The sequence below is a fragment of the Trichosurus vulpecula genome, chromosome 8, assembly GCF_011100635.1.
Source record: "Trichosurus vulpecula isolate mTriVul1 chromosome 8, mTriVul1.pri, whole genome shotgun sequence".
NCBI lineage: Eukaryota > Metazoa > Chordata > Mammalia > Diprotodontia > Phalangeridae > Trichosurus > Trichosurus vulpecula.
In genome coordinates, this window is record NC_050580.1 from 30660062 (window position 1) to 30673076 (window position 13015).

Below are 13015 nucleotides of genomic sequence, written 5' to 3' on the forward strand. Positions count from 1 at the left end.
CTCTTCTTTCTCTAACTGCCCTTCGGTGTTATTCTGTCACAAGGTTTCAACTACCATGTCTAAAAATCTCCATCTCCAGTCCTGACCTCTCTCTCCAATTACAACACAACATTCCAATGATTGGTTTAATGGTCAAATCTAATGACTTTTTCTCATTCCTCATCCTTCTCGACCTCTTTCTAGCCTTTGGCCCTGTTGATTCTCCTTTCCTTCTCTAGGTTTGCATTATATCTGACTTTCCCAGCTCTCTGACTTCTCTTTCTTAGTCTTGCTGGATCTTCATCTTGATCATGCCTACTAGATGTATACCTACCTCAAGACCTCTTTTCTTTTCCCTCTAGGTGATCTAGTCAATTCCAATAAGTTCAATTATCATCACTATGCAGATGATGCTCAATTATATTTATTCAGATCCTAATATCTCTTCTGATCTCTAGAACTTCTTGAATTGAATATCCAAGAGGATATTGACACATCCAAAATAGAATTCATTATCTTTTCCCAAAAACCCTCCCTTCTTCCCAACTTTCTTATTCCAGTGAAAAGTACTACCATCTTCTCAGTCACCAAGACTCACAACTTTGGTGTGCTCCTCAATCTCTACCTTGCATTCAACCCATCTGTTTTGAAGTCATGTCATTTTTGCATTGACATCTCTGGTAAATATCCCTTTTATCCACTCACAAAATAGCCACGTGGTGTAGACCCTCATCACCTCATGACTACATTATTTCAATAGCTTTCAGGATGGTTTCTCTGCTTCGAGTTTCTCTCCACTGCAATCCATTCTCCATTCAGTTATCAGAGTGAATTTCCAAAAGCAGAGATCTGACCACATCACATCCATATTCAGTAAGCTCCAGTGATTCCCTAATTCTTCCAGGATCAAATTTACATGCTCTATTTGGCTTTTAAAGCCCTTCACAACCTCCCCCCTTCTAACCTTTTGAACCTTTCTATACTTTCCTCTACATACACAGTGATACAACTACACTGGTCTTCCTGCTGCCAGGTTCAGAATAAGATGCTCTAGTGTGTTTTATAGCTAATGAATCAACTCCAGCTCCCAACAAGTCTTCCTTCCAGATTCAGCCCAAATGCCACTTTCTGTAGGCAACCTTTCCCACTAAGGTTACCTATCCTTGGTCTGTATGTGTCTTAAAGATACTTGTGTATGTACATGTTGGGAACCCCATTAGAACAGAAGATTCTTGAAGGGAGGAACTGTTTTGATTTTTTATCTCCTCGGGGCTTAGCATAGCACATAGCACATGGTAAGTGTTTAATAAATGTTTGCTGATTAATGATGCTGCATCTGGGCAGGACTGCACTGAAAGCTTTCACATATCACAACACATTAAATGCATAAAGAACTCCCCAAGATATAAATAGGTGCTGATCAATGCAAGAGGAAATCATGCCACCTTCAAGCTTCAGAGACACAGAAGTCCCTCCAAATCATCCTAGCATTTTATGACATAACAAATCAACTGTCATCAATACCTCCATACAGAGTCAATTTCCACTGACTGCCTCAGGTCAAGTCTATGTCTGCTTCCTTCACCAGCTCTCATTGCCCAGATGTTCACTGCGGAAATTCCAATGCCAAACATCAACCCCTTACTGGAAATGTTGGCTTACAATGCTCCAAGACAAAGGAACCATTACATGTGTATATCCATTATTAACTATACAAAGCACTTTGAAAAGCTTAAAGTGCAACATAAATGTCACATTATTATTAGTTACTAACATTAAATATATTATGAATATTCATCAATCAACAAGCATTTATTAAGTGCTTACTGTGTGCCAGGCACCATGCTAGGCATTAGGCATACAAATCCAAAGAACAAAATAATCCCTACTGTCAAGGAGCTTTATATTCCAAGATGTCTGGGAGAGAAAACAGGCAGAATAAATATTTTTAAAATGATACAAATAAATTAAAGTAATCAAATACAAAGCAGTTTGCAAGGAATGCCACCAGAAGTTGGGAGGATTAGGAAAGGCTTCAAACAGACGGCAGTGCCTGAGTTGCATCTTGAAGGAAGAGATCAACTCTTCAGAAAAACCTGAGAAGACTTAATGAGCAAAACCTGGAGAATATGACATACAGTAAAAGCAAGATTGTAACAATCAACTGTGAAAAGCTTAGGTACTCTGATTAATACAATGATCCACAATTCCAAAAGATTCATGGTAACAAATGTTATCTACCTCCAGAGAGAGAACTGATGGATTCTGAGTGCAGACTGAAGCAGTTTTTATTATTTTTCTTGCTTTTTGTAACATAGTTAATATGGAAATATGCTTTGGAAGACCTCATTTGTGTAATAGGTATCATACAGTCACCCTCTCAATGAGTAGGGAGAGGGCCTGGAAGGAGAGAAAGAATTTGGAATTCAAAATTTTAAAATGAATGCTATTAACTCAGAGCCATGTCCCTTGTGAATTTTTTTAATGAAAGGAGAGTGACTCTATAGGATAGTAATGAGGAGCAAGTGAATTTCAGGTATGGGGAACTACCAGTGTAAACAACCAGAGATAATAGATGAAATGCCAGCTTTCCATAGCTCCCTATTGCCTATTGATCCAAACAGGACTCCTTAGCTTGCTAGTCAGGGCTCCTACAATCTGGCTCCAACCTACAAATTAAGCTATAGGTTGTCACCTTAGCATATCCTTTGCTAAAGTCAATCTGAATTACTCTGATCCAAACATGGACATTTGTATATTCCATCTCTCAAGACTGCAACACATCCCTCCCCTCAACACACACACACACACACACTTCAAAGTGCTTTCCCTTTTCAAACTACTTTGATTTTATCTATTTTGTATTTATTTTTATTTATTTTCTTTATATTCATTCTCTATGTATTTATGTATGCCCCTGTTATGAACCCCATTAAAATGTTAGCTCTTTATGATTAGGGGTGGTTTCATTTGTTGTATTTGTATTTCCAGAGCCTAGCATAGCAAGTGACATTAATAGGTGCTTACTAAATGCTTGTAGATTGATTGGTTTTCCTCCTTTGTTCCTGGTGAGAACAAAAAGAAAAGGATTGTGCAAAATGACAACTGCTCCAACTCCCACAGATCCCTGCCTTATGTGTTTTCTTCTTTCCCTATCAATCAATCAGCATTTATTAAGCACCTGCTATATGCCAAGCACTCTTCTAGGCACTATAGATACAAATGTAAAGAATGAAAGGATTCCAGGTTGTTTTTTGGAACCACTGGTTGTGAATTCCATCATTTCTGGGGCCAGATGCCCCTCATAATCTGACCATTCTACTGCCTTTCTGCACGCAGCCACAGATCGTTACCTACTTAATTGAGTCTATCTCTAATAGGCTCATACAGGTCTTTTGGAACAGAGGCTTTCTAATGAAGTAGATGACAAATCCTTAGCCGTGATACTACCAGATGCCACAGTCCTCGAAGGAGCGTGTATTTGGAGAAAACTGCCATATACCAATATTGAACATTCCAACCAAAAAGGAGAGTGGCAGGGAGGTAGATCAGGTTTATAATATAGCCAAAAAGAAGAGCACATATGAATAATGCCTCCATATGTCCTATAATATTGATGTAGAAAAATATACTAACAAGTATCAGTAAAATGCTGCTAATTTAATGGGTTTTCATTTTGCTGGAAAGAAATGAAAATCTGTTTACATAACTGCATTTCTGAAGGCCTACCATCTGAAGAGTAATCAAGAATTTGAAAGATATAAATTAGGTTAATTTATATTTTTGCACTGTTTGTATTTGGAGATCACCAAAGCAAATCTGCTTGTGTGTGTGTTCACACACACACACACTCACACACACACACACTCACACACATACACACACACACACTCACACACATACACACAGACACACACACACACACGCACTGAAGATGAAGTGCTGAGCAGACTAGTAAGGGTGCTCCATCTTCTGGAAGGCCTCTTCCTCCAGGATAAATGCAATGTAGAACTACATGCTTCAGAAAGGCTCCTACCACATCTGAATTTAGGGCACCAAAGAGAGCAGGCAGCTAGTTGATTTTCTCTTTAGTACCAATGCTGAAACACAGAAATGCTCAGGAAATGATTGTTTCAGAGAGTCCAAATAGAATGCTTAAATAATAAGCTGCAAATTGAAGTTCTCGTTGCATATTAGACAAGCCTCAGGGCACACAGACTCAGTCGAACAAAGTGCCTCCTGTCAGCAGAAAACGACAGGTGTGATTGGTGTGCTCGTGTTCAGAAGCCCCGCTGTCAGCAGATTGAGGGCAGGACCATTGGATTCATGGAAGCTGCCACCACACATCCTTTGAGTCAGTGCCAAGAGCACCACGGGAATGCTAATGGCATTGCTCCTGATGGGAGGAGCCCAAGCAGGAGCAGGCATCTTTCTGGTGGACAAAGGAAGGCTAGCATTCATTTGGGCATTTTCTCTTGGTACATATGGAGAGGGATGAATAAGTTGACTATATGTGTGTAATATGAGCAGAGGGCAAAAGAGGCTTTGTTCCACAGTGCCAATATCCAGGGTGGGAGGGGGCACTTCCTGGATGAGAGGGAGCCCTTCTGTACAGTGACCACTATGGTCCTACTTTGCTTTGTGATATTCAGCTAGGTGCAGTATAACCATCCTCAGCCATAGCTAGAGGGTACTTCTTTTCCATTCCCTAGCCCCTGCAGGGTTGATGGACTGTGTCCTCTCTTCTCTTAGCATGACTGTACCTATAGAAGGACTGTCCTCAGTCCTCTGTGGGCCCATCTTCATCATCTTCCACCATTAAAATCATTTTTGCCCCAGGCCTGGTTATAGCTGGTTACTGCTCTTACCAAGTCTGTGTGAGATTACAATACTGCCCCATTCCATCTCTAAATGTGTGAATGCTCACTCGGCATCACTCACGTAAGGTGATGATGTCCCTAATTCCCAGAAGAAATGGTTGCTAGGTCAATACCACTGGGGCCCTCAACCATTTGAGACAAACACTAGATACAGGCTCTAATACTACATCTTTCCCCCAACCATGCTCCTGTGCCTGCATATGCAGCCACACCCTAATTGTCTCTACCATCCCTGTGTGACCCTGGGCATCAGCAAAGGCAAAAAAGGGCTTGGTTACTGTTTGCATATCTCCAACTTTTATTAGCTTTGTGACCAGAGGCAAATATCTTCACTGATCTGGGTTTGAGTTTCTTCATCTGTGACTGCCTCACAAAGTTTGATCTGGTGGTCCAATGAGATCAAGCATGTAGGGTCATTGGAAGCAGATTGGGATAGAGATTGGAACTTTGGTATCACTGGTCTAGGCAACTCCAAGGGAAGGGAAGTAAGTCTGCCAATCTAGGTCTTCACCTTCTCATTAAGTAATGTTGCAAGCTTTCAAGGGTTAAGTAAATGCCAACTATTGTAATTAATGATTATATTAATTAATTAATAAGAGAAGCATCGTGGCATAATGTCTAAAGGGTTAGCCTTGGAATTAACAAGACCCGGATTCAAGTCTCATTTCTGACACACGGTAGTTTCATGGCCCTGGGCAAGCCACTGCACTGGTGGTGTAGCGGGTAGATTCAAATGCACTGGTGTACTGGGCTGGGAGTCAAGAAGACCTGAGCTCAAATCTGGACTCATATAGTCACTAGCTGTGTGACCCTAAGCAAGTCACTTAACCTCTGCCCACCTCAGTTCCCTCAACCTGGGTTGTTGTGAGGATCAAATGAGATGCTTGTAAAGCACTTGGCACAGTGCCTGGCACATAGTAGTGACTTAATAAATACTTGTTCCCTTCCTCTCACTGTCCAAGGCAACTCTCTAAGACTAGTAGGGGGCATCTGTGCATTCAGTAACAGTAAAATCATAGGTCCAGTCACCTAATGAGAAGAATATTAATATATACTTGGTATAGTATTGGCATTAACTTGTCCATTTACATTCCATGACAAGGACAAGTGTAGCCCACAATCATAAACTTAGAACCAGAAAGGACTTGGAGATCGTCTAGTCCAACCGCCTTATTTTACAGATGAGGAAACTAAGGCCCAGATGTGAAAAGTGTCTTACTCAAGATGAGATAATCATAGAATCATACCTCTGGAGCTGAAGGCCAAGATATGGAAAGTATCTTACTTAAGATAAGATAACCATAGAGTCATAGCTCTAGAGCTGAAGGCCCAGACATGGAAAGTGTTTTACTCAAGATCAGATAACCATAGAGTCATAGCTCTAGAGCTGAAGGCTGAGACATGGAGAGTGTCTTACTCAAGATCAGATAACCATAGAGTCATAGCTCTAGAGCTGAAGGCCCAGACATGGAAAGTGTTTTACTCAAGATCAGATAACCATAGAGTCATAGCTCTAGAGCTGAAGGCCGAGACATGGAGAGTGTCTTACTCAAGATGAGATAATCATAGAATCATAGCTCTGGAGCTGAAAGGGACTTACGAAGTTATCTTCCAGCTCCCTCAAATTCACAGAAGCCCACCTTGGAGAAATGACTTGCCCAACATCATGTTGGTAGTAGAGATGGAATTGGAATCTAGATTCTCTAGATTCAAATGCAGTATTCTTTTCACTATTCCATAAAAGATGCCACGTAAGAATTCATTTCCATCCTAATTTCACCTCCACTATCATGATACTGCTACTTACAAAGTCCCAGAAATCTTGGTAAAAATGAAACAGCAGGGTGAAAATTAATAAAACACTCTACTTAAACATCATTGCCCCCAACACTTACTAGCTGTGCATTGCAACTTCCTAAAGCCCTTGGGATCATAGCTTTTTAATTATATAATATTATATATTACAGTTATCTGTGCTAGTGTCTTAGTAGTCTACCAAAGGCTCCTTCAGAGCAGGAGTCCTATGTTTTTTAAACTATCTGCCCCTAACCTCATGCACAATTGTCTACACACAATGGGTACTTCATTTAAAAAAGGCGTTGCATTATATTACTTTGTTGTAGATTATTAAAGCTTTCTAGGTCTCAGTCTTGTCCTCTGTTAAATGGGGGTGATAATTCTTGCACTAACCACCTCACTTAAGGCAAGTTCTTTGGGAATGTGAATTACCACCATCACTGTATTGCAATGCCAGATAGAAGGACTGTTGGTTTTCCACTTATAAGTACCCACACTCCCACACCTGCTCTGAAGGTGTTCTAGGTGGGATTTGCTGCTCTTCTAGTTTTCACTCAAACCAACCTTCTGAACAACTCAAGTGCTGGATCGTACCCTGGAGTTCTCCAAGACCTTGACAAGCTCAAAGGGGTTATAATGCTACAGGTGTCTCATGACCCCTCTGGATAGGTATAAGTCCAGTCCAGAATCCCAGTAGATATTAAGGGTCCAGATCCCTGAGGCCCAAATAGGAAGGGGAGGAGGTAGGGAACAAGTATTAACTAGCTTAATTAACTACTTTGTGGCAGGGCAGATAGGTGGCACAGTGGATAGAATGCCAGATTCATCTTCCTGAGTTCAAATCTGGCCTCAGACACTTACTAACTGTGTGACTCTGGGCTAGTCACTTAACTCTGCTTGCCTCAGTTTCCTCATCTATAAAAATGAGCTGGAGAAGGAAATGGCACACCACCTCCAATATCTTTGCCAAGAAAATCCAGAATGGGATGATGAAGAGTTAGACATGAAAGAAAAATGACTGAACTGAACGGTGTGCCAGGCACTATGCAAATGTCTCAGCCAGGAAAAGAGAAAGAGTGAAAGTGTTCTAGAAACAACCCACCCTCAAGAAAGCTTACACGCATTTAGGACTAAAATTCTTCAGGACCCCTAACATTACTGACTACTGATACTTGTCCACCACAGCCCATTCTAGGCTTCTGGGAAGAGGCCAAAGATGCTTAAGGACCTAGATAAAGCTACAAAAGAGAGGTAATGTGGTGGACAGGGCACAAGAAAACTACTACCTAGCCTTGGGACCCTGGCAGGTGCATCACCTCTCAAGGACCCTATTTTCTCATCTATAAAATGGAAGTGATAATATCTGTACCCCCTACCTAATAAAGCTTATTTTGATGGGAAACACATACTGTTAAATTATACCCCAAATTTAAGTTCTTTCCTTAGTTATCTTGGAAAGATTTGGATTCTGTGTTTGAACATTTGCATTCACTGTTTGAGCGTGACTAAGAGACTTGGCAATGATTACTCCAAGCACACCCAGAGTCCTGACAATACTGTACCCATGACTATGGTGACCATAAGGGAAGCTTGAGCCAACAATAACTCTCTATGTTATGATTTCAACCACTTCTGCTGAAGTCTTTTCCTCTTCAAATACAAGTACAACTTGAAACCTACACAATGACATGGAAAAGTCCTTGTCGCCAGTTACTCCAATCTCCCTTCCCACACTTCATGCATATTAGTCCTTTTCACATACCTCATTCCAACTAAACTTGCCCAGCAGCTACTCCACAAATTTGGAATTCCACCTTCTCCCTAGATATCTTTACACAAACTGTCCCCAGTACTTGGAAGTCACTCACCGAGGTCTCTCAGAATCCCTAGCTTTCTTAAAGGCTTCTCTTCAGTGCCACCTCCTACATGAAACCTTCTGGGATTCCTCGCATTGTGAATACCAAATGTGGTACCAAATTACCTATCATGTAGAGAATAGAGCACTGGACTTTGAGTCAGAAAGATTTGAGTTCAAATGGGCCTCTGATGCTTTCTAGCTGTATATGAGCCTCAGTTTTCTCATAAGTCAAATGGGTATTATAATAATAGTACCTAGAGTGATGGGATCAAAATAATAGAGGTGTCATGGGATCAAAAGATATAATTTATATGAATATTTTCAAAACCTTAAGCGCTGCATAAATGTTAGCTACTATGATTTATTTTTCTATTTACAGTGTACATAATCCCTCCACCCCAAGCTTAGACTATAAGGTCCTTGACGCACCAATGTTTTCATCGAAGACAGGGACTTTCATTTTTGTTTTTGGATCTGTATCACGTAGCACAGGGATTGCACATCACATGTGCCTAATAAATGCTTGATGATTGGTTGGTTTTGTCTTTGAGGTGCCCAGAGCTTCTCTAACACACAGTAGGCAGTTAATAAATGTTTGTCGATTGACTTTTTTTGTCTTTGCATGCCTAGTGCTTTTCTAACCCAGAGTAGGTGATGAATAAATGCTTGCTGATTGGCTTTTTTTGTCTGCATACCCAGTACTTCTCTAACACATAGTAGGCAGTTAATAAATGTTTAGTGAATAAAATTGAGTCATCGAAGGGGGTGAGCCAATTTGGAAAGCACAGACCAGTAATCACTTTGATGCAGCGACACTTTTATGACCTCAGAAATTTCTATTCTGCCTTGTAAACTTTAAAAACATCCTACAACAAAACATTAAATATCTCTACATTTCCCTATATAAAACAGTTACAAGCTGCCCACTAGGCAAAATATCTCATGGCAAACAACCTTGTAAAAGATTCCATAAATCTCTCCTACTGCATGCAGCTCAGCAAGTTCCGTTCTTCCATTCTTACCAAAGTCCTGCTGAGAAACCAAACTCCAGGAGGCAATTGGAAGGAAGAGGAAATCCAATCTCAGGACTCCAGAGGGGCCACTCTGGAATGTTGCAAACACAACAGAACTATCCCAGAACATCATGACCGTTGACGTCACTGCCAGGCATAGCGGGTGGAGGAATGGACTCGGGGCCAAGAGCATACCTTTTCAAACCCTACCTCTGAGGCTTACTGACTAACTCTGTTTAGGCAAGTTTATTGGAGCCTTATCTGTCAAATAAGGACAATGAAATCTAGAGTATCTGCTTCAGCGGGCTGCTGTGAGGCTCATCTGAGATGCTGGAAAGCATTTTGCTAACTTTGAAGTCATGTATTAATGTCAGTTACTATCATTGTCATATGGCAGTGACTTGCAGAACACTATAGCCCCTGAGAAACTGAAGATAAGGATTACCCAGAAAACTATGGAGAAAGAGGCCCACAGTAGTTGTGAGCAGGCAGAAACACATTATTAACAAAGATCATAGGGTCACAGATTCAGAGCAGGACAGAGTCCCAGAAGCCATCCAGTCCAACCCTCTCATTTTACAGATGGGGAAACTGAGGCCCAGAGATTTTTTTTTTACTTGTCCAAGATGATAGGCTCCAGGACACAGAGTTTGAAGGGAACTCAGAGGCCATCTAGCCCAATCATCCCATTTGTTGTTGCTGTTCAGTCATGTTCAACTCTTCCGTGACCCCATGGAACATGGGGCTTTCTTGGCACAGATGCTAGAGTGGTTTGCCATATCCTTCTCCAGCAGATTAAGGCAAATAGAGCCTAAGTCACTTGCCCAGGATCACACAGCTAGTGAGTGTCTGAGGCTGGATTTGAACTTCGGTCTTCCTTACTCCAGGCCCAGCATTCTATCCACTGAGCCACCTAGCTGCTGCCTAGGCAATCAGAGGTGAAGTGATTTGCCCAAGGTCACACAACTAGAAGGCATCTGAGGCCAGATGTGAACTCAGGTCTTCCTGATTCTTGGCCCAGCACCCTACCCATGATCCATGTTGCCACCTCCCTTCACTTTTTAGTTGACAGATTTCAAGCTGGAAGGGACCTTAGAGGTCACCTTTTACCAATGAGGAAACTGAGTCCCAGAGGGATGACATGACTGCCAACATAATAGAAACATAAATCTTGAGTTGGAAGGGGCCTCAGAAGCCATCTAGTCAAGCCTGCTAATTTTTCAGATGAGAAAAATGAGCCTCAGAGGCATTAACTGACCTGCCCAAGATTATATAGACTACAACAAGTAGCAGGGCTGGAATTTCCATTCACGTCCTTATGACTCCCAAGCCAGGGCTCTTTCCAAAGAGAAGCAAAGGAAGGAGAGTCACCAAAGAAATAGAGGAGGGAAAAAAGGAATTAACTCTTCCTTCCCATGGTGAAAGGAAAAGAGTGATAACCAGTGGCCAGCCTTTGTATTCCTCATGATGTCGAGAGAAAGTGAGGAAGGGACACATCTCAGCACAGACAGGTGTGGATAGGAAATAGGTCCACTAGAATATCTGAGAGGAGGATGGTGAGGAGGGTGAGGATGATGATGATGGTGGCAGTGGTGGTAAGGGGGTAGGGGACTGAGGGGGGTGGTGGTGGTGAGGGGGTTGGGGATGAGGGGGAGGATAGTGATATTCAAATTGCAAAAGGAAAAGTACCTGCATAGTAGTAAGCATATTGTTTATTCACTCAAATACAAATTTGGAGAAACTTACGCAGAGGCAGATATACCCCGCAGTTTTTTTCTTCTGACTGTAACTACAGAAAAAGCAATCACTCCATAAAATTTAGTAGCTTATGAAGTAGTAAAATGGGTACTGTAACAGGCTCAAGATTGGGAAATTTGAAATTTAATCCTGGATCTGCTCCTATCTGGAATGACCTTGAGCTATTTATCATCCTCCTGCTGTCTCTGTATGGTGAAATGGTGTAGGGGTGTGTATGGGCACATACACAAATACACACACACACACACGCACGCACACATCTCCTCACCTTCTGTGAACAAGTGACTGTATAACTGAATAAGAGACAAGGTACATGCGGTATGAGCAGGGTTTTGACTCTGGTATGAAGTCTAGAGAGCTTTGAGATCACCAGGGAAATGGGTAATAGAAGGTATAAAATGAGCATTTTTGTTAAGACTTTGATTAAAGGGCTAATATGAAATGATGCATTATTGTTGTCTTTGTCATCATTCTTTGTCTTTGTACCTAGAACAATACCTAATAAGTTTTTAGGCTTATGGTGGGCACTTAATGAATACTTATTGTATAACTGGATGACCAAGAACAATAAACCACTGGAGTCAAAAAGTCATAACAAGGAAATTTTGCACTTGAGGGAAGAACCACAAACCACCCCTGATATATGAACTCAGTCGTTGGGGGACGGGGCGTGGGGGGAAGGTAGGCTAAAACCACTACTAGAGAGGCTGCCTTGTGGAAAAGGGTAAGGAATATAATGCAGACCACCATCTGGGGGCTTATTGTTTCAACTCATTATTCTTGCTAACAAAGCTTTGTTGTTTCTACATTGTCAAAAGACTACAAACGTTTTCATAGTTCTCTAAATTTGGTACCCTGGTGAAAAGTCCCAGCTGTCTCACCCTAGTTATGACTCTGATGAGTTTCCCCACGCACTGATGATAGGCATGAATATATTTTAAATGAAAAATAGAAATCAAAGGAATGGGCTTTTTACAGTTTGGTGACAGTTGGACAGAACATGGGGTTGGGGACATTCTTTCCTAGTAGGATAATTAGCATATTTCATTGAATAGGAGCACAGCCCTAAGTAGATCTTCAGTCTTTAGAAGCACAAGCCTAAGTCCTTAAAAGTTCCCATTTAGAGATAATCTGTTTTCTTCATCCAGCTGGCCACTAGATCAGATGACCACAGAACAACAGAAGGGTCTACAGTTAATTCTCCAAGATCTTCAAAAAGAAAGATGTCACAACCTCCATTCTAGGGTTGAATAATCCTGGTAAGAAATTCTACTTTATATTTTTGTGATGTCCAATCAACAAACATTCACTGTGTCAGGCACATTGCTAAGCACTGGGGAAAGAATAATTGGTCCCTCCCCTGAAGGAGTTTATAACTCCTGTAGAAACACCATTTTATTTCCTCTTTTCTATCCTTATGCTATATGGAGATTATTCTTTTCTACCCTATGAGGGAAAAAAATAGATTGAAAGCTTTCTCTGGTGGAGGCAGCTAGGTGGTACAGTGGATAGAGCACTGGCCCTGGAGTCAGGAGCACCTGAGCTCAAATCCGGTCTCAGACACTTGACACTTACTAGCTGTGTGACCCTGGGCAAGTCACTTAACCCTGATTGCCTCACCAAAAAAGTATACTCTGTGGTGTAGCTCTGAGGCAATGGCTAGAAGAGTTCTGTCACCACTGTGCTTACTTTGGGGAGGAATGATCTAAAGGAGACGTTGCCCTCTAGAA

General features: G+C 41.4%; 1 protein-coding gene across 3 annotated transcripts in view; it reads right to left on the reverse strand.

Annotated features, from left to right (window-relative positions):
- CTNNA3 (catenin alpha 3) overlaps positions 1 to 13015 on the reverse strand; it is a 1949360-nt gene that overhangs the window by 1790262 nt on the left and 146083 nt on the right. The window lies entirely within an intron of this gene.